The sequence below is a fragment of the Phalacrocorax aristotelis genome, unplaced genomic scaffold, assembly GCF_949628215.1.
Source record: "Phalacrocorax aristotelis unplaced genomic scaffold, bGulAri2.1 scaffold_64, whole genome shotgun sequence".
NCBI classification, from domain to species: domain Eukaryota; kingdom Metazoa; phylum Chordata; class Aves; order Suliformes; family Phalacrocoracidae; genus Phalacrocorax; species Phalacrocorax aristotelis.
This window is the reverse complement of record NW_027441142.1, coordinates 92,770-112,265: the sequence shown is the minus strand read 5'-3', so window position 1 is coordinate 112,265 and position 19,496 is coordinate 92,770.

Here is a 19,496-nt window from a genome sequence, read left to right as displayed (position 1 = left end):
GAAACTGGGATATACTGGGAGGCATTGGGAGGGAAGTGGGTGTCAACTGGGACATTCCAGTTTCCTCCCAGTACATCCCAGTTCCCTACCAGTGCAGCCCAGTACATCCCAGTTCCCTCCCAGTCCATCCCAGTTCCCTCCCAGTACATCCCAGTTCCCTGCCAGTATGTCCCAGTACATCCCAGTTCCCTCCCAGTACATACCAGTTCCCTCCCAGTACATCCCAGTTCCCACCCAGTACATCCTACTACATACCAGTTCCCTCCCAGTTCACTCCCAGTACATCCCAGTACTTCACAGTTCCCTCCCAGTACATCCCAGTACGTCCCAGTTCCCCTCAGTACATAACACTTCCCTCCCAGTACATACCAGTACATCCCAGTGTCCTCACAGTACGTCCCAGTTCCCTCACAGTACATCCCAGTTCCCTACCAGTACATCCCAGTTCCCTCCCTGTTCCTTCCCAGTACATAACAGTTACCTCCCAGTACATCCCAGTAGATCCTGGTACATCCCAAATCCCTGCCAGTTCCACCCGGTACAACCCAGTACAAGCCTGTACATCCTAGTTCCTCCACAGTACATCCCAGGGCATCCCCGCACATTGTAGTGCCTCCCAGTACATCCCAGTTCCCTCCCAGTACTGGGAGGGACCTGGGATGTACTGGGAGGGAACTGGGACGTACTGGGAGGGAACTGGGATGTACTGGGATGTAATGGGACGGAACTGGGATGTAATGGGACGGAACTGGGAAAGAAGTGGTAGTGAACCGGGAGGGAACTGGAATGTACGGGGATGAACTGGTTGGGAACTGGGATGTACTGGCATGGAACGGGGATGTATTGGGATGTACAGGAACGGAACTGGAATGTACTGCGATGTACTGGGATGTACTGGCAGCGAGCTGGGATTTACTGGGATGTACTGGGAGGAAACTGGGATATACTGGGAGGCACTGGGAGGGAAGTGGGTGTCAACTGGGACATTCCAGTTTCCTCCCAGTACATCCCAGTTCCCTACCAGTGCAGCCCAGTACATCCCAGATCCCTCCCAGTACATCCCAGTTCCCTCCCAGTCCGTCCCAGTACATCCCAGTACATCCCAGTTCCCTCACAGTACATCCCAGTTCCCTCACAGTTCACACACAGTTCACTCCCAGTTCCATTCCAGTACATCCCAGTACATGCCACTTTCCTCCAAGTAAACCCCAGTTCCCTCCCACTACATCCAAGTTCCCTCCCACTTCCCTCTAAGTACATCCCAGTACTTCACAGTTCACTCCCAGTACATCCCAGTTCCCCCTCGGTACATAACAGTTCCCTCCCAGTACACCCCAGTACATCCCAGTTCCCTCCCAGTATGTCCCACTACATCCCAGTTCCCTCCCAGTCCATCCCAGTTCCCTCCCAGTAAATCCCAATTCCCAACACTTTCCACCCAGTACATCCCAGTTCCCTCCCAGTACATCCCAGTTCCCTCTAAGTACATCCCAGTACTTCACAGTTCCCTCCCAGTTCACTCCCAGTTCCCTCCCAGTACATCCCAGTTCCCTCTAAGTACATCCCAATACTTCATAGTTCCCTCCCAGAACGTCCCAGTACGTCCCAGTTCCCCTCAGTACATAACACTTCCCTCCCAGTACATACCAGTACATCCCAGTGTCCTCACAGTACATCCCAGTTCCCTCCCAGTACATCCCAGTTCTCTCCCAGTTCACTCCCAGTACACAACAGTTACCTCCCAGTACATCCCAGTACATCCCAGTAGATCCTGGTACATCCCAAATCCCTGCCAGTTCCACCCGGTACAACCCAGTACAAGCCTGTACATCCTAGTTCCTCCACTGTACATCCCAGGGCATCCCCGCACATTGTAGTGCCTCCCAGTACATCCCAGTTCCCTCCCAGTACTGGGAGGGACCTGGGATGTACTGGGAGGGAACTGGGACGTACTGGGAGGGAACTGGGATGTACTGGGATGTAATGGGACGGAACTGGGATGTATTGGGAGGCACTGGGAAAGAAGTGGTAGTGAACCGGGAGGGAATTGGGATGTACGGGGATGAACTGGCAGGAAACTGGGATGTACTGGCATGGAACGGGGATGTATTGGGATGTACAGGAACAGAACTGGAATGTACAGCGATGTATTGGCATGTACTGGCAGCGAGCTGGGATTTACTGGGATGTACTGGGAGGAAACTGGGATATACTGGGAGGAAACTGGGATATACTGGGAGGCATTGGGAGGGAAGTGGGTGTCAACTGGGACATTCCAGTTTCCTCCCAGTACATCCCAGTTCCCTACCAGTGCAGCCCAGTACATCCCAGTTCCCTCCCAGTCCGACCCAATCCCCTCCCAGTACATCCCAGTTCCCTCCCAGTATGTCCCAGTACATCCCAGTTCCCTCCCAGTACATACCAGTTCCCTACCAGTGCAGCCCAGTTCCCACCCAGTACATCCTACTACATACCAGTTCCCTCCCAGTTCACTCCCAGTACACTCCCAGTACATCCCAGTACTTCACAGTTCCCTCCCAGTACATCCCAGTACGTCCCAGTTCCCCTCAGTACATAACACTTCCCTCCCAGTACATACCAGTACATCCCAGTGTCCTCACAGTACGTCCCAGTTCCCTCACAGTACATCCCAGTTCCCTCCCTGTTCCTTCCCAGTACATAACAGTTACCTCCCAGTACATCCCAGTAGATCCTGGTACATCCCAAATCCCTGCCAGTTCCACCCGGTACAACCCAGTACAAGCCTGTACATCCTAGTTCCTCCACAGTACATCCCAGGGCATCCCCGCACATTGTAGTGCCTCCCAGTACATCCCAGTTCCCTCCCAGTACTGGGAGGGACCTGGGATGTACTGGAAGGGAACTGGGATGTACTGGGAGGGACCTGGGATGTACTGGGATGTAATGGGACGGAACTGGGATGTAATGGGACGGAACTGGGAAAGAAGTGGTAGTGAACCGGGAGGGAACTGGAATGTACGGGGATGAACTGGTTGGGAACTGGGATGTACTGGCATGGAACGGGGATGTATTGGGATGTACAGGAACGGAACTGGAATGTACTGCGATGTACTGGGATGTACTGGCAGCGAGCTGGGATTTACTGGGATGTACTGGGAGGAAACTGGGATATACTGGGAGGCACTGGGAGGGAAGTGGGTGTCAACTGGGACATTCCAGTTTCCTCCCAGTACATCCCAGTTCCCTACCAGTGCATCCCAGTACATCCCAGATCCCTCCCAGTACATCCCAGTTCCCTCCCAGTCCGTCCCAGTACATCCCAGTACATCCCAGTTCCCTCACAGTACATCCCAGTTCCCTCACAGTTCACACACAGTTCACTCCCAGTTCCATTCCAGTACATCCCAGTACATGCCACTTTCCTCCAAGTAAATCCCAGTTCCCTCCCACTACATCCAAGTTCCCTCCCACTTCCCTCTAAGTACATCCCAGTACTTCACAGTTCACTCCCAGTACATCCCAGTTCCCCCTCGGTACATAACAGTTCCCTCCCAGTACACCCCAGTACATCCCAGTTCCCTCCCAGTATGTCCCACTATATCCCAGTTCCCTCCCAGTCCATCCCAGTTCCCTCCCAGTAAATCCCAATTCCCAACACTTTCCACCCAGTACATCCCAGTTCCCTCCCAGTACATCCCAGTTCCCTCTAAGTACATCCCAGTACTTCACAGTTCCCTCCCAGTTCACTCCCAGTTCCCTCCCAGTACATCCCAGTTCCCTCTAAGTACATCCCAATACTTCATAGTTCCCTCCCAGAACGTCCCAGTACGTCCCAGTTCCCCTCAGTACATAACACTTCCCTCCCAGTACATACCAGTACATCCCAGTGTCCTCACAGTACATCCCAGTTCCCTCCCAGTACATCCCAGTTCTCTCCCAGTTCACTCCCAGTACACAACAGTTACCTCCCAGTACATCCCAGTACATCCCAGTAGATCCTGGTACATCCCAAATCCCTGCCAGTTCCACCCGGTACAACCCAGTACAAGCCTGTACATCCTAGTTCCTCCACAGTACATCCCAGGGCATCCCCGCACATTGTAGTGCCTCCCAGTACATCCCAGTTCCCTCCCAGTACTGGGAGGGACCTGGGATGTACTGGGAGGGAACTGGGACGTACTGGGAGGGAACTGGGATGTACTGGGATGTAATGGGACGGAACTGGGATGTATTGGGAGGCACTGGGAAAGAAGTGGTAGTGAACCGGGAGGGAATTGGGATGTACGGGGATGAACTGGTAGGGAACTGGGATGTACTGGCATGGAACGGGGATGTATTGGGATGTACAGGAACAGAACTGGAATGTACAGCGATGTATTGGCATGTACTGGCAGCGAGCTGGGATTTACTGGGATGTACTGGGAGGAAACTGGGATATACTGGGAGGAAACTGGGATATACTGGGAGGCATTGGGAGGGAAGTGGGTGTCAACTGGGACATTCCAGTTTCCTCCCAGTACATCCCAGTTCCCTACCAGTGCAGCCCAGTACATCCCAGTTCCCTCCCAGTCCGTCCCAATCCCCTCCCAGTACATCCCAGTTCCTTGCCAGTATGTCCCAGTACATCCCAGTTCCCTCCCAGTACATACCAGTTCCCTCCCAGTACATCCCAGTTCCCTCCCAGTTCCCTCCCACTACATCCCAGTACATCCCAGTTCCCTCCCAGTACATACCAGTTCCCTCCCACTACATCCTGGTACATCCTGGTACATCCCAGTTCCCACCCAGTACATCCTACTACATACCAGTTCCCTCCCAGTTCACTCCCAGTACATCCCAGTACTTCACAGTTCCCCTCAGTACATAACACTTCCCTCCCAGTACATACCAGTACATCCCAGTGTCCTCACGGTACGTCCCAGTTCCCTCCCAGTACATCCCAGTTCCCTCCCAGTTCCTTCCCAGTACATAACAGTTACCTCCCAGTACATCCTAGTAGATCCTAGGACATTTCAAATCCCTGCCAGTTCCACCCGGTACAACCCAGTACAAGCCTGTACATCCTAGTTCCTCCACAGTACATCCCAGGGCATCCCCGCTCATTGTAGTGCCTCCCAGTACATCCCAGTTCCCTCCCAGTACTGGGAGGGACCTGGGATGTACTGGGAGGGAACTGGGACGTACTGGGAGGGAACTGGGATGTACTGGGATGTAATGGGACGGAACTGGGATGTATTGGGAGGCACTGGGAAAGAAGTGGTAGTGAACCGGGAGGGAATTGGGATGTACGGGGATGAACTGGTAGGAAACTGGGATGTACTGGCATGGAACGGGGATGTATTGGGATGTACAGGAACAGAATTGGAATGTACTGCGATGTACTGGGAGCAAACTGGGATTTACTGGGATGTACTGGGAGGAAACTGGGATATACTGGGAGGAAACTGGGATATACTGGGAGGAAACTGGGAGGGAAGTGGGTGTCAACTGGGACATTCCAGTTTCCTCCCAGTACATCCCAGTTCCCTACCAGTGCAGCCCAGTACATCCCAGTTCCCTCCCAGTCCGTCCCAATCCCCTCCCAGTACATCCCAGTTCCCTGCCAGTATGTCCCAGTACATCCCAGTTCCCTCCCAGTACATACCAGTTCCCTCCCAGTACATCCCAGTTCCCTCCCAGTTCCCTCCCACTACATCCCAGTACATCCCAGTTCCCTCCCAGTACATCCCAATTCCCTCCCAGTACATCCTACTACATACCAGTTCCCTCCCAGTTCACTCCCACTACATCCCAGTACTTCACAGTTCCCTCCCAGTACATCCCAGTACGTCCCAGTTCCCCTCAGTACATAACACTTCCCTCCCAGTACATACCAGTACATCCCAGTGTCCTCACAGTACGTCCCAGTTCCCTCCCAGTACATCCCAGTTCCCTCCCTGTTCCTTCCCAGTACATAACAGTTACCTCCCAGTACATCCCAGTACATCCCAGTAGATCCTGGTACATCCCAAATCCCTGCCAGTTCCACCCGGTACAACCCAGTACAAGCCTGTACATCCTAGTTCCTCCACAGTACATCCCAGGGCATCCCCGCACATTGTAGTGCCTCCCAGTACATCCCAGTTCCCTCCCAGTACTGGGAGGGACCTGGGATGTACTGGAAGGGAACTGGGATGTACTGGGAGGGACCTGGGATGTACTGGGATGTAATGGGACGGAACTGGGAAAGAAGTGGTAGTGAACCGGGAGGGAACTGGAATGTATGGGGATGAACTGGTTGGGAACTGGGATGTACTGGCATGGAACGGGGATGTATTGGGATGTACAGGAACGGAACTGGAATGTACTGCGATGTACTGGGATGTACTGGCAGCGAGCTGGGATTTACTGGGATGTACTGGGAGGAAACTGGGATATACTGGGAGGCACTGGGAGGGAAGTGGGTGTCAACTGGGACATTCCAGTTTCCTCCCAGTACATCCCAGTTCCCTACCAGTGCATCCCAGTACATCCCAGATCCCTCCCAGTACATCCCAGTTCCCTCCCAGTCCGTCCCAGTACATCCCAGTACATCCCAGTTCCCTCACAGTACATCCCAGTTCCCTCACAGTTCACACACAGTTCACTCCCAGTTCCATTCCAGTACATCCCAGTACATGCCACTTTCCTCCAAGTAAATCCCAGTTCCCTCCCACTACATCCAAGTTCCCTCCCACTTCCCTCTAAGTACATCCCAGTACTTCACAGTTCACTCCCAGTACATCCCAGTTCCCCCTCGGTACATAACAGTTCCCTCCCAGTACACCCCAGTACATCCCAGTTCCCTCCCAGTATGTCCCACTACATCCCAGTTCCCTCCCAGTCCATCCCAGTTCCCTCCCAGTAAATCCCAATTCCCAACACTTTCCACCCAGTACATCCCAGTGTCCTCACAGTACATCCCAGTTCCCTCCCAGTACATCCCAGTTCTCTCCCAGTTCACTCCCAGTACATAACAGTTACCTCCCAGTACATCCCAGTACATCCTAGTAGATCCTGGTACATCCCAAATCCCTGCCAGTTCCACCCGGTACAACCGAGTACAAGCCTGTACATCCTAGTTCCTCCACAGTACATCCCAGGGCATCCCCGCACATTGTAGTGCCTCCCAGTACATCCCAGTTCCCTCCCAGTACTGGGAGGGACCTGGGATGTACTGGGAGGGAACTGGGACGTACTGGGATGTAATGGGACGGAACTGGGATGTATTGGGAGGCACTGGGAAAGAAGTGGTAGTGAACCGGGAGGGAACTGGGATGTACGGGGATGAACTGGTAGGAAACTGGGATGTACTGGCATGGAACGGGGATGTATTGGGATGTACAGGAACAGAACTGGAATGTACAGCGATGTATTGGCATGTACTGGCAGCGAGCTGGGATTTACTGGGATGTACTGGGAGGAAACTGGGATGTACTGGGAGGAAACTGGGATATACTGGGAGGAAACTGGGATATACTGGGAGGCATTGGGAGGGAAGTGGGTGTCAACTGGGACATTCCAGTTTCCTCCCAGTACATCCCAGTTCCCTACCAGTGCAGCCCAGTACATCCCAGTTCCCTCCCAGTCCGTCCCAATCCCCTCCCAGTACATCCCAGTTCCCTGCCAGTATGTCCCAGTACATCCCAGTTCCCTCCCAGTACATACCAGTTCGCTCCCAGTACATCCCAGTTCCCTCCCAGTTCCCTCCCACTACATCCCAGTTCCCTCCCAGTACATACCAGTTCCCTCCCAGTACATACCAGTTCCCACCCAGTACATCCCAGTTCCCACCCAGTACATCCTACTACATACCAGTTCCCTCCCAGTTCCCTCTAAGTACATCCCAATACTTCATAGTTCCCTCCCAGCACGTCCCAGTACGTCCCAGTTCCCCTCAGTACATAACACTTCCCTCCCAGTACATACCAGTACATCCCAGTGTCCTCACAGTACGTCCCAGTTCCCTCCCAGTACATCCCAGTTCCCTCCCAGTTCACTACCAGTACACAACAGTTACCTCCCAGTACATCCCAGTAGATCCTGGTACATCCCAAATCCCTGCCAGTTCCACCCGGTACAACCCAGTACAAGCCTGTACATCCTAGTTCCTCCACAGTACATCCCAGGGCATTCCCGCACATTGTAGTGCCTCCCAGTGCACTGGGAGGGAACTGGGACGTACTGGGAGGGAACTGGGATGTACTGGGATGTAATGGGACGGAACTGGGATGTATTGGGAGGCACTGGGAAAGAAGTGTTAGTGAACCGGGAGGGAATTGGGATGTACGGGGATGAACTGGTAGGAAACTGGGATGTACTGGCATGGAACGGGGATGTATTGGGATGGACAGGAACAGAACAGGAATGTACAGCGATGTATTGGGATGTACTGGCAGCGAGCTGGGATTTACTGGGATGTACTGGGAGGAAACTGGGATATACTGGGAGGAAACTGGGATATACTGGGAGGCATTGGGAGGGAAGTGGGTGTCAACTGGGACATTCCAGTTTCCTCCCAGTACATCCCAGTTCCCTACCAGTGCAGCCCAGTACATCCCAGTTCCCTACCAGTCCGTCCCAATCCCCTCCCAGTACATCCCAGTTCCCTGCCAGTATGTCCCAGTACATCCCAGTTCCCTCCCAGTACATACCAGTTCCCTCCCAGTACATCCCAATTCCCTCCCAGTTCCCTCCCACTACATCCCAGTACATCCCAGTTCCCTCCCAGTACATCCCAGTTCCCTCCCAGTACATCCTGGTACATCCCACTACATACCAGTTCCCTCCCAGTTCACTCCCAGTACATCCCAGTACTTCACAGTTCCCTCCCAGTACATCCCAGTACGTCCCAGTTCCCCTCAGTACATAACACTTCCCTCCCAGTACATACCAGTACATCCCAGTGTCCTCACGGTACGTCCCAGTTCCCTCTCAGTACAGCCCAGTTCCCTCCCAGTTCACTCCCAGTACATAACAGTTACCTCCCAGTACATCCCAGTAGATCCTGGTACATCCCAAATCCCTGCCAGTTCCACCCGGTACAACCCAGTACAAGCCTGTACATCCTAGTTCCTCCACAGTACATCCCAGGGCATCCCCGCACATTGTAGTGCCTCCCAGTACATCCCAGTTCCCTCCCAGTACTGGGAGGGACCTGGGATGTACTGGGAGGGAACTGGGACGTACTGGGAGGGAACTGGGATGTACTGGGATGTAATGGGACGGAACTGGGATGTATTGGGAGGCACTGGGAAAGAAGTGGTAGTGAACCAGGAGGGAATTGGGATGTACGGGGATGAACTGGTAGGAAACTGGGATGTACTGGCATGGAACGGGGATGTATTGGGATGTACAGGAACAGAACTGGAATGTACAGCGATGTATTGGCATGTACTGGCAGCGAGCTGGGATTTACTGGGATGTACTGGGAGGAAACTGGGATATACTGGGAGGAAACTGGGATATACTGGGAGGCATTGGGAGGGAAGTGGGTGTCAACTGGGACATTCCAGTTTCCTCCCAGTACATCCCAGTTCCCTACCAGTGCAGCCCAGTACATCCCAGTTCCCTCCCAGTCCGTCCCAATCCCCTCCCAGTACATCCCAGTTCCCTGCCAGTATGTCCCAGTACATCCCAGTTCCCTCCCAGTACATACCAGTTCCCTCCCACTACATCCCAGTTCCCTCCCAGTGCAGCCCAGTACATCCCAGTTCCCTCCCAGTTCCCTCCCACTACATCCCAGTACATCCCAGTTCCCTCCCAGTACATACCAGTTCCCTCCCAGTACATCCCAGTTCCCTCCCAGTACATACCAGTTCCCTCCCAGTACATCCTACTACATACCAGTTCCCTCCCAGTTCACTCCCAGTACATCCCAGTACTTCACAGTTCCCTCCCACTACATCCCAGTATGTCCCAGTTCCCCTCAGTACATAACACTTCCCTCCCAGTACATATCAGTACATCCCAGTGTCCTCACAGTACGTCCCAGTTCCCTCCCAGTACATCCCAGTTCCCTACCAGTACATCCCAGTTCGCTCCCTGTTCCTTCCCAGTACATAACAGTTACCTCCCAGTACATCCCAGTACATCCCAGTAGATCCTGGTACATCCCAAATCCCTGCCAGTTCCACCCGGTACAACCCGGTACAAGCCTGTACATCCTAGTTCCTCCACAGTACATCCCAGGGCATCCCCGCACATTGTAGTGCCTCCCAGTACATCCCAGCTCCCTCCCAGTACTGGGAGGGACCTGGGATGTACTGGGAGGGAACTGGGATGTACTGGGATGTAATGGGACGGAACTGGGATGTAATGGGACGGAACTGGGAAAGAAGTGGTAGTGAACCGGGAGGGAATTGGGATGTACGGGGATGAACTGGTAGGGAACTGGGATGTACTGGCATGGAACAGGGATGTATTGGGATGTACAGGAACGGAACTGGAATGTACTGCGATGTACTGGGATGTACTGGGAGCAAACTGGGATTTACTGGGATGTACTGGGAGGAAACTGGGATATACTGGGAGGAAACTGGGAGGGAAGTGGGTGTCAACTGGGACATTCCAGTTTCCTCCCAGTACATCCCAGTTCCCTACCAGTGCAGCCCAGTACATCCCAGATCCCTCCCAGTCCCTCCCAGTACATCCCAGTACATCCCAGTTCCCTCACAGTACATCCCAGTTCCCTCTAAGTACATCCCAATACTTCATAGTTCCCTCCCAGCACATCCCAGTACGTCCCAGTTCCCCTCAGTACATAACACTTCCCTCCCAGTACATACCAGTACATCCCAGTGTCCTCACAGTACGTCCCAGTTCCCTCCCAGTACATCCCAGTTCCCTACCAGTGCAGCCCAGTACATCCCAGTTCCCTCCCAGTCCGTCCCAATCCCCTCCCAGTACATCCCAGTTCCCTGCCAGTATGTCCCAGTACATCCCAGTTCCCTCCCAGTACATACCAGTTCGCTCCCAGTACATCCCAGTTCCCTCCCAGTTCCCTCCCACTACATCCCAGTTCCCTCCCAGTACATACCAGTTCCCTCCCAGTACATACCAGTTCCCACCCAGTACATCCCAGTTCCCACCCAGTACATCCTACTACATACCAGTTCCCTCCCAGTTCCCTCTAAGTACATCCCAATACTTCATAGTTCCCTCCCAGCACGTCCCAGTACGTCCCAGTTCCCCTCAGTACATAACACTTCCCTCCCAGTACATACCAGTACATCCCAGTGTCCTCACAGTACGTCCCAGTTCCCTCCCAGTACATCCCAGTTCCCTCCCAGTTCACTACCAGTACACAACAGTTACCTCCCAGTACATCCCAGTAGATCCTGGTACATCCCAAATCCCTGCCAGTTCCACCCGGTACAACCCAGTACAAGCCTGTACATCCTAGTTCCTCCACAGTACATCCCAGGGCATTCCCGCACATTGTAGTGCCTCCCAGTGCACTGGGAGGGAACTGGGACGTACTGGGAGGGAACTGGGATGTACTGGGATGTAATGGGACGGAACTGGGATGTATTGGGAGGCACTGGGAAAGAAGTGTTAGTGAACCGGGAGGGAATTGGGATGTACGGGGATGAACTGGTAGGAAACTGGGATGTACTGGCATGGAATGGGGATGTATTGGGATGGACAGGAACAGAACAGGAATGTACAGCGATGTATTGGGATGTACTGGCAGCGAGCTGGGATTTACTGGGATGTACTGGGAGGAAACTGGGATATACTGGGAGGAAACTGGGATATACTGGGAGGCATTGGGAGGGAAGTGGGTGTCAACTGGGACATTCCAGTTTCCTCCCAGTACATCCCAGTTCCCTACCAGTGCAGCCCAGTACATCCCAGTTCCCTACCAGTCCGTCCCAATCCCCTCCCAGTACATCCCAGTTCCCTGCCAGTATGTCCCAGTACATCCCAGTTCCCTCCCAGTACATACCAGTTCCCTCCCAGTACATCCCAATTCCCTCCCAGTTCCCTCCCACTACATCCCAGTACATCCCAGTTCCCTCCCAGTACATCCCAGTTCCCTCCCAGTACATCCTGGTACATCCCACTACATACCAGTTCCCTCCCAGTTCACTCCCAGTACATCCCAGTACTTCACAGTTCCCTCCCAGTACATCCCAGTACGTCCCAGTTCCCCTCAGTACATAACACTTCCCTCCCAGTACATACCAGTACATCCCAGTGTCCTCACGGTACGTCCCAGTTCCCTCTCAGTACAGCCCAGTTCCCTCCCAGTTCACTCCCAGTACATAACAGTTACCTCCCAGTACATCCCAGTAGATCCTGGTACATCCCAAATCCCTGCCAGTTCCACCCGGTACAACCCAGTACAAGCCTGTACATCCTAGTTCCTCCACAGTACATCCCAGGGCATCCCCGCACATTGTAGTGCCTCCCAGTACATCCCAGTTCCCTCCCAGTACTGGGAGGGACCTGGGATGTACTGGGAGGGAACTGGGACGTACTGGGAGGGAACTGGGATGTACTGGGATGTAATGGGACGGAACTGGGATGTATTGGGAGGCACTGGGAAAGAAGTGGTAGTGAACCAGGAGGGAATTGGGATGTACGGGGATGAACTGGTAGGAAACTGGGATGTACTGGCATGGAACGGGGATGTATTGGGATGTACAGGAACAGAACTGGAATGTACAGCGATGTATTGGCATGTACTGGCAGCGAGCTGGGATTTACTGGGATGTACTGGGAGGAAACTGGGATATACTGGGAGGAAACTGGGATATACTGGGAGGCATTGGGAGGGAAGTGGGTGTCAACTGGGACATTCCAGTTTCCTCCCAGTACATCCCAGTTCCCTACCAGTGCAGCCCAGTACATCCCAGTTCCCTCCCAGTCCGTCCCAATCCCCTCCCAGTACATCCCAGTTCCCTGCCAGTATGTCCCAGTACATCCCAGTTCCCTCCCAGTACATACCAGTTCCCTCCCACTACATCCCAGTTCCCTCCCAGTGCAGCCCAGTACATCCCAGTTCCCTCCCAGTTCCCTCCCACTACATCCCAGTACATCCCAGTTCCCTCCCAGTACATACCAGTTCCCTCCCAGTACATCCCAGTTCCCTCCCAGTACATACCAGTTCCCTCCCAGTACATCCTACTACATACCAGTTCCCTCCCAGTTCACTCCCAGTACATCCCAGTACTTCACAGTTCCCTCCCACTACATCCCAGTATGTCCCAGTTCCCCTCAGTACATAACACTTCCCTCCCAGTACATATCAGTACATCCCAGTGTCCTCACAGTACGTCCCAGTTCCCTCCCAGTACATCCCAGTTCCCTACCAGTACATCCCAGTTCGCTCCCTGTTCCTTCCCAGTACATAACAGTTACCTCCCAGTACATCCCAGTACATCCCAGTAGATCCTGGTACATCCCAAATCCCTGCCAGTTCCACCCGGTACAACCCGGTACAAGCCTGTACATCCTAGTTCCTCCACAGTACATCCCAGGGCATCCCCGCACATTGTAGTGCCTCCCAGTACATCCCAGCTCCCTCCCAGTACTGGGAGGGACCTGGGATGTACTGGGAGGGAACTGGGATGTACTGGGATGTAATGGGACGGAACTGGGATGTAATGGGACGGAACTGGGAAAGAAGTGGTAGTGAACCGGGAGGGAATTGGGATGTACGGGGATGAACTGGTAGGGAACTGGGATGTACTGGCATGGAACAGGGATGTATTGGGATGTACAGGAACGGAACTGGAATGTACTGCGATGTACTGGGATGTACTGGGAGCAAACTGGGATTTACTGGGATGTACTGGGAGGAAACTGGGATATACTGGGAGGAAACTGGGAGGGAAGTGGGTGTCAACTGGGACATTCCAGTTTCCTCCCAGTACATCCCAGTTCCCTACCAGTGCAGCCCAGTACATCCCAGATCCCTCCCAGTCCCTCCCAGTACATCCCAGTACATCCCAGTTCCCTCACAGTACATCCCAGTTCCCTCTAAGTACATCCCAATACTTCATAGTTCCCTCCCAGCACATCCCAGTACGTCCCAGTTCCCCTCAGTACATAACACTTCCCTCCCAGTACATACCAGTACATCCCAGTGTCCTCACAGTACGTCCCAGTTCCCTCCCAGTACATCCCAGTTCCCTCCCAGTTCACTACCAGTACATAACAGTTACCTCCCAGTACATCCCAGTAGATCCTGGTACATCCCAAATCCCTGCCAGTTCCACCCGGTACAACCCAGTACAAGCCTGTACATCCTAGTTCCTCCACAGTACATCCCAGGGCATCCCCGCACATTGTAGTGCCTCCCAGTGCACTGGGAGGGAACTGGGACGTACTGGGAGGGACCTGGGATGTACTGGGATGTAATGGGACGGAACTGGGATGTATTGGGAGGCACTGGGAAAGAAGTGTTAGTGAACCGGGAGGGAGTTGGGATGTACGGGGATGAACTGGTAGGAAACTGGGATGTACTGGCATGGAACGGGGATGTATTGGGATGGACAGGAACAGAACAGGAATGTACAGCAATGTATTGGCATGTACTGGCAGCGAGCTGGGATTTACTGGGATGTACTGGGAGGAAACTGGGAGGAAAGTGGGTGTCAACTGGGACATTCCAGTTTCCTCCCAGTACATCCCAGTTCCCTACCAGTGCATCCCAGTCCGTCCCAGTTCCCTCCCAGTCCGTCCCAGTACATCCCAGTTCCCTCCCAGTACATCCTACTACATACCAGTTCCCTCCCAGTTCACTCCCAGTACACAACAGTTCCCTCCCAGTACGTCCCAGTTCCCTCCCAGTACGTCCCAGTACATCCCAGTTCCGTCCCTGTTTCCGACCAGTGCGTCCTAGTTCCCTCTTATTCCATTCCAGTTCCCTCCAGTACATCTCAGTTCTCTCCCATTTCCCTCCAAGTACATCCCAGTTCCCTCCCAGTTCACTCCCAGTACATAACAGTTACCTCCCAGTACATCCCAGTACATCCCAGTAGATCCTGGTACATCCCAAATCCCTGCCAGTTCCACCCGGTACAACCCAGTACAAGCCTGTACATCCTAGTTCCTCCACAGTACATCCCAGGGCATCCCCGCACATTGTAGTGCCTCCCAGTACATCCCAGGTCCCTCCCAGTACTGGGAGGGACCTAGGATTAACGGGGAGGGACCTGGGATGTACTGGGAGGGACCTGGGATGTACTGGGAGGGACCTGGGATGTACTGGGAGGGACCTGGGATGTACTGGGAGGGACCTGGGATGTACTGGGAGGGACCTGGGATGTACTGGGATGTAATGGGACGGAACTGGGATGTATTGGGAGGCACTGGGAAAGAAGTGGTAGCGAACCGGGAGGGAATTGGGATGTACGGGGATGAACTGGTAGGGAACTGGGATGTACTGGCATGGAACGGGGATGTATTGGGATGTACAGGAACGTAACTGGAATGTACGGCGATGTATTGGGATGTACTGGGAGGAAACTGGGATTTACTGGGAGGAAACTGGGATTTACTGGGAGGAAACTGGGATTTACTGGGAGGAAACTGGGATATACTGGGAGGAAACTGGGATATACTGGGAGGAAACTGGGATATACTGGGAGGAAACTGGGAGGGAAGTGGGTGTCAACTGGGACATTCCAGTTTCCTCCCAGTACATCCCAGTTCCCTACCAGTGCAGCCCAGTACATCCCAGATCCCTCCCAGTCCCTCCCAGTACATCCCAGTACCCTCACAGTACATCCCAGTTCCCTCCCAGTTCACACACAGTTCACTCCCAGTTCCATTCCAGTACGTCCCACTACATCCCAGTTGCCTCCCAGTTTCCTCTAAGTACATCCCAGTACTTCAAAGTTCCCTCCCAGTACATCCCAGTTCCCTCTAAGTACATCCCAGTACTTCACAGTTCACTCCCACTACATCCCAGTACGTCCCAGTTCCCCCTTGGTACATAACACTTCCCTCCCAATACATCCAAGTTCCCTCCCAGTACATCCCAATCCCCTCCCAGTACATCCCAGTTCCCTGCCAGTATGTCCCAGTACATCCCAGTTCCCTCCCAGTACATACCAGTACATCCTGGTACATCCCAGTTCCCACCCAGTACATCCTACTACATACCATTTCCCTCCCAGTTCACTCCCAGTACATCCCAGTACTTCACAGTTCCCTCCCAGTACATCCCAGTACGTACCAGTTCCCCTCAGTACATAACACTTCCCTCCCAGCACATAACAATACATCCCAGTGTCCTCACAGTACGTCCCAGTTCCCTCACAGTACATCCCAGTTCCTTACCAGTACATCCCAGTTCCCTCCCTGTTCCTTCCCAGTACATAACAGTTACCTCCCAGTACATCCCAGTACATCCCGGTACATCCTGGTACATCCAAAATCCCTGCCAGTTCCACCCGGTACAACCCAGTACAAGCCTGTACATCCTAGTTCCTCCACACTACATCCCAGGACATCCCAGGACATTGTAGAGACTCCCAGTACGTCCCAGTTCCCTCCCAGTACAACCCAGTAGATCCTGGTACGTCCCCGTTCCCCGCACTGTACGTCCCCGTTCCCCGCACTGTACTGGGAGGACAACCGAGCCTGCGCAGTGACTGACATAGGGAACGAGCAAGTTTGTACCCATCGCTAGACAAGACAATAATGACTATGTATGAGTATGTAAAATTTTCATCTACAAATTGTACAGGAAAGGTGCGTGAGGTACGCACGCCAGGAGGAGCGATCCCCCGTGCATCCGGCGCCGTGAATATAGAATGCCTGCTCTTTAATACTAAATTGGTGTTGAGGAGTCGTTTCCGATTTTAACGCGTTTTTCGGTAACAGTTTTGGCACCCCAGGTGGGAACCTGCTTTTGAATCTCGACGGATCCGTGGGATCGTGGGACCTGCAGCCGGCCCCGAGGAATTCTCCGGGAGAGCTTCCGATCCCCGGGCCAGAGAATTCTGAGCAAGATCCCCTGGATTGAGGTAAACAAGGCATTCTTTGAAGAAGAAACTTAGGTAGAATAATACGTGGGGTTAGTTTCCCACATAGGATAGGATAGCGGGTTTGAGTCCCACAGGCCTGCCCGTAAGGCGCGGCGAAAGCCACGCAGGGTCGGGGCCAAGAGGTGCCTCGGTTGGTAAGTCTCTGCTAGGCGAAAGCCTGTGGAGCGGGACCCGAGGGTAGGGGAGTCTTCAACAGGGGGTTGAAGTCTCCAGGGATATCTAGCAGGGGGCTACAGATCCCAGTGGCAGATTTCCAGTGAGACCTCTAACGGGGGTTGGAGTCCCTCTGACTAGTATTTGTGATAGTGCACTATCACAACTACTAGTCGACTGGGAGACGGGAGCATTACTGAGTAGGAAACCTATCCCACAGAGAACACCTTTGCGATGTATTTTGAAGCACTGGAAAGACGTCGGGGGCGGTGACCCACTAACTCGGAAACCATTAATTGAATATTGCAATCATTGGTGGCCAACGTATCAATTGGAAGGTGGGCACAAATGGCCAGAACATGAGACATTGCAATATCGTACCATCTTGCAATTAATGTTGTTTTGTAAAAAGGGAAGGCAAACGGGAAGAAGTGGCATATGTTGATTTGTTCTTTACACCGTGGAATCATCCCGAGCAGCAGAAACAGCGTGAGGTATGTCCACAAGATTCTACGGCAATGTTTCTGAAAAGAGGAAAACGTGGTGAGAACTTGAAAGAGTGTTGCTCTACTTGTGATACTGGATACTTCGCTTGATGAAACTGACAAGAAAATAGTATGGAATACAGCCAGAAGGCAGGTGCAGGGAGCACATGCTAACGGGAATTTACAGAGAACAATGAATAAGAATTTTCCATCTACAAATCCCGAGTGGGACCCTAATCAGCCAGGACCCAGGGGAATGTTGACTAGATGTCAGAGAGAGATTTTATTTGGAGTAAGACAAGCAATGCCAAAAGCAATAAATTGGTCAAAATTTATGAAGTGAGACAAGAATTAAGTGAGTCCCCTTCAGCCTTTATGGAAAGACTGAAGGTGACCACCAGAAAATATACTCATTTGAACCCAGAAAAACCAGAAAAAGCAATTCAGCTGGTCTCTATATTCATAAGACAATCAGCCCCAGATGGGGGCGGGGGGAGAGAAAACAACCTTCAGAAACTAGAACAACCTGAATCCAGAGATCTGGGTTAAATGCTTGAAGTAGCTTGGCATGAAGGAGACCAGGGGAATCAACCCTAGCTGAACACCTGGTTACACTGAAGCTACGGAATGAAGAAATAGAATTTTTGGTAGATACGGGAGCCACTTATTTGGTATTGAATACACGTGAAGAGAAATTTGATCATAAATCAGTAGATGTTGCTAGCGCAACAGGGCAAAGAAAAATTAGCCCCTCTCAGAGCCATTAAAGTTTAAATTGGAGAAGCAATGGGCAACTCACCAGTTTCTGCATATGCCTGAATGTCCACTGCCTCTGTTATGACGAGATCTATTAGGTCAATTAGATGCTCAAGTAACTTTTAAAGATGGAGAGATTAAATCACTAATACCAGAATCAAAAGCCACAGAGGCGAGAGCGTTTATGTTACAGGATTCCTCCAGGGAGGAACGGGTTCCCGAGGAAGTGGAAAACGTAGTAATTCCTTTGGTTTGAGCGAGCGGAGCTCCGGAGCGATCTAAGTGGGCAGAGCCGGTAAAAGTAACCTTAAAGCTTGGAGCCAAGCCCGTAAGACAAAAACAATACCCTATTAAGCGAGAGGCTCGAAAAGGATTACAGAAGTTAATTATAAAATTTTTCAGAATATGAGCTTTTAGTGGAATGTGAATCAGAATATAGTACTCCTGTGTCGCCAGTAAAGAAATCTAGAGGCAAAGAGTATTAGCTAGTTCACCATTTAAGGGCTATAAATCAGGTGGTCCAAGATATACATCCGGTAGTAGCTAATCCATACACTTTACTGACCTCTTTTAAAGGAGGAGCATAAATGGTTTACTGTACTAGATTTGAAGGACGCCTTCTTTTGCATACCTCCAGGCATAAAAAGTCAAAGCCTATTTGCTTTGCAATGGGAAAGCCCCACCACAGAATGAAAGACACAGCTACCATGGACCGTACTTCCACAAGGATTTAAAAATAGTCCTACGATACTTGAGACTCAGCTGGCAAAAAAAAATTAGAGATATAGAAAAAACAGAACCCAGGGAGAGGCATCTTGTTACAGAACGCGGATGACATTCTGATAGCGGCACAAAGTAAAGAAAAATGTTTTGAAATTTTTAAATTTTCTGGGCCAAGGAAGATGCGGAGTTTCCAGAAACAAAACCCAAATAGGAAAAGAAGCAGCCATTTATTTAGGATTTGAAATATCTCAAAGACAAAGACAATTAGAAAGTGAAAAGAAAGAAACTATTTGTCAAATTCCCGAACCTAGCAGCCCGAAGGAACTGAGAGCTTTTCTGAAAACAATGAAATAGCATCAGCTCTGGATTCTGA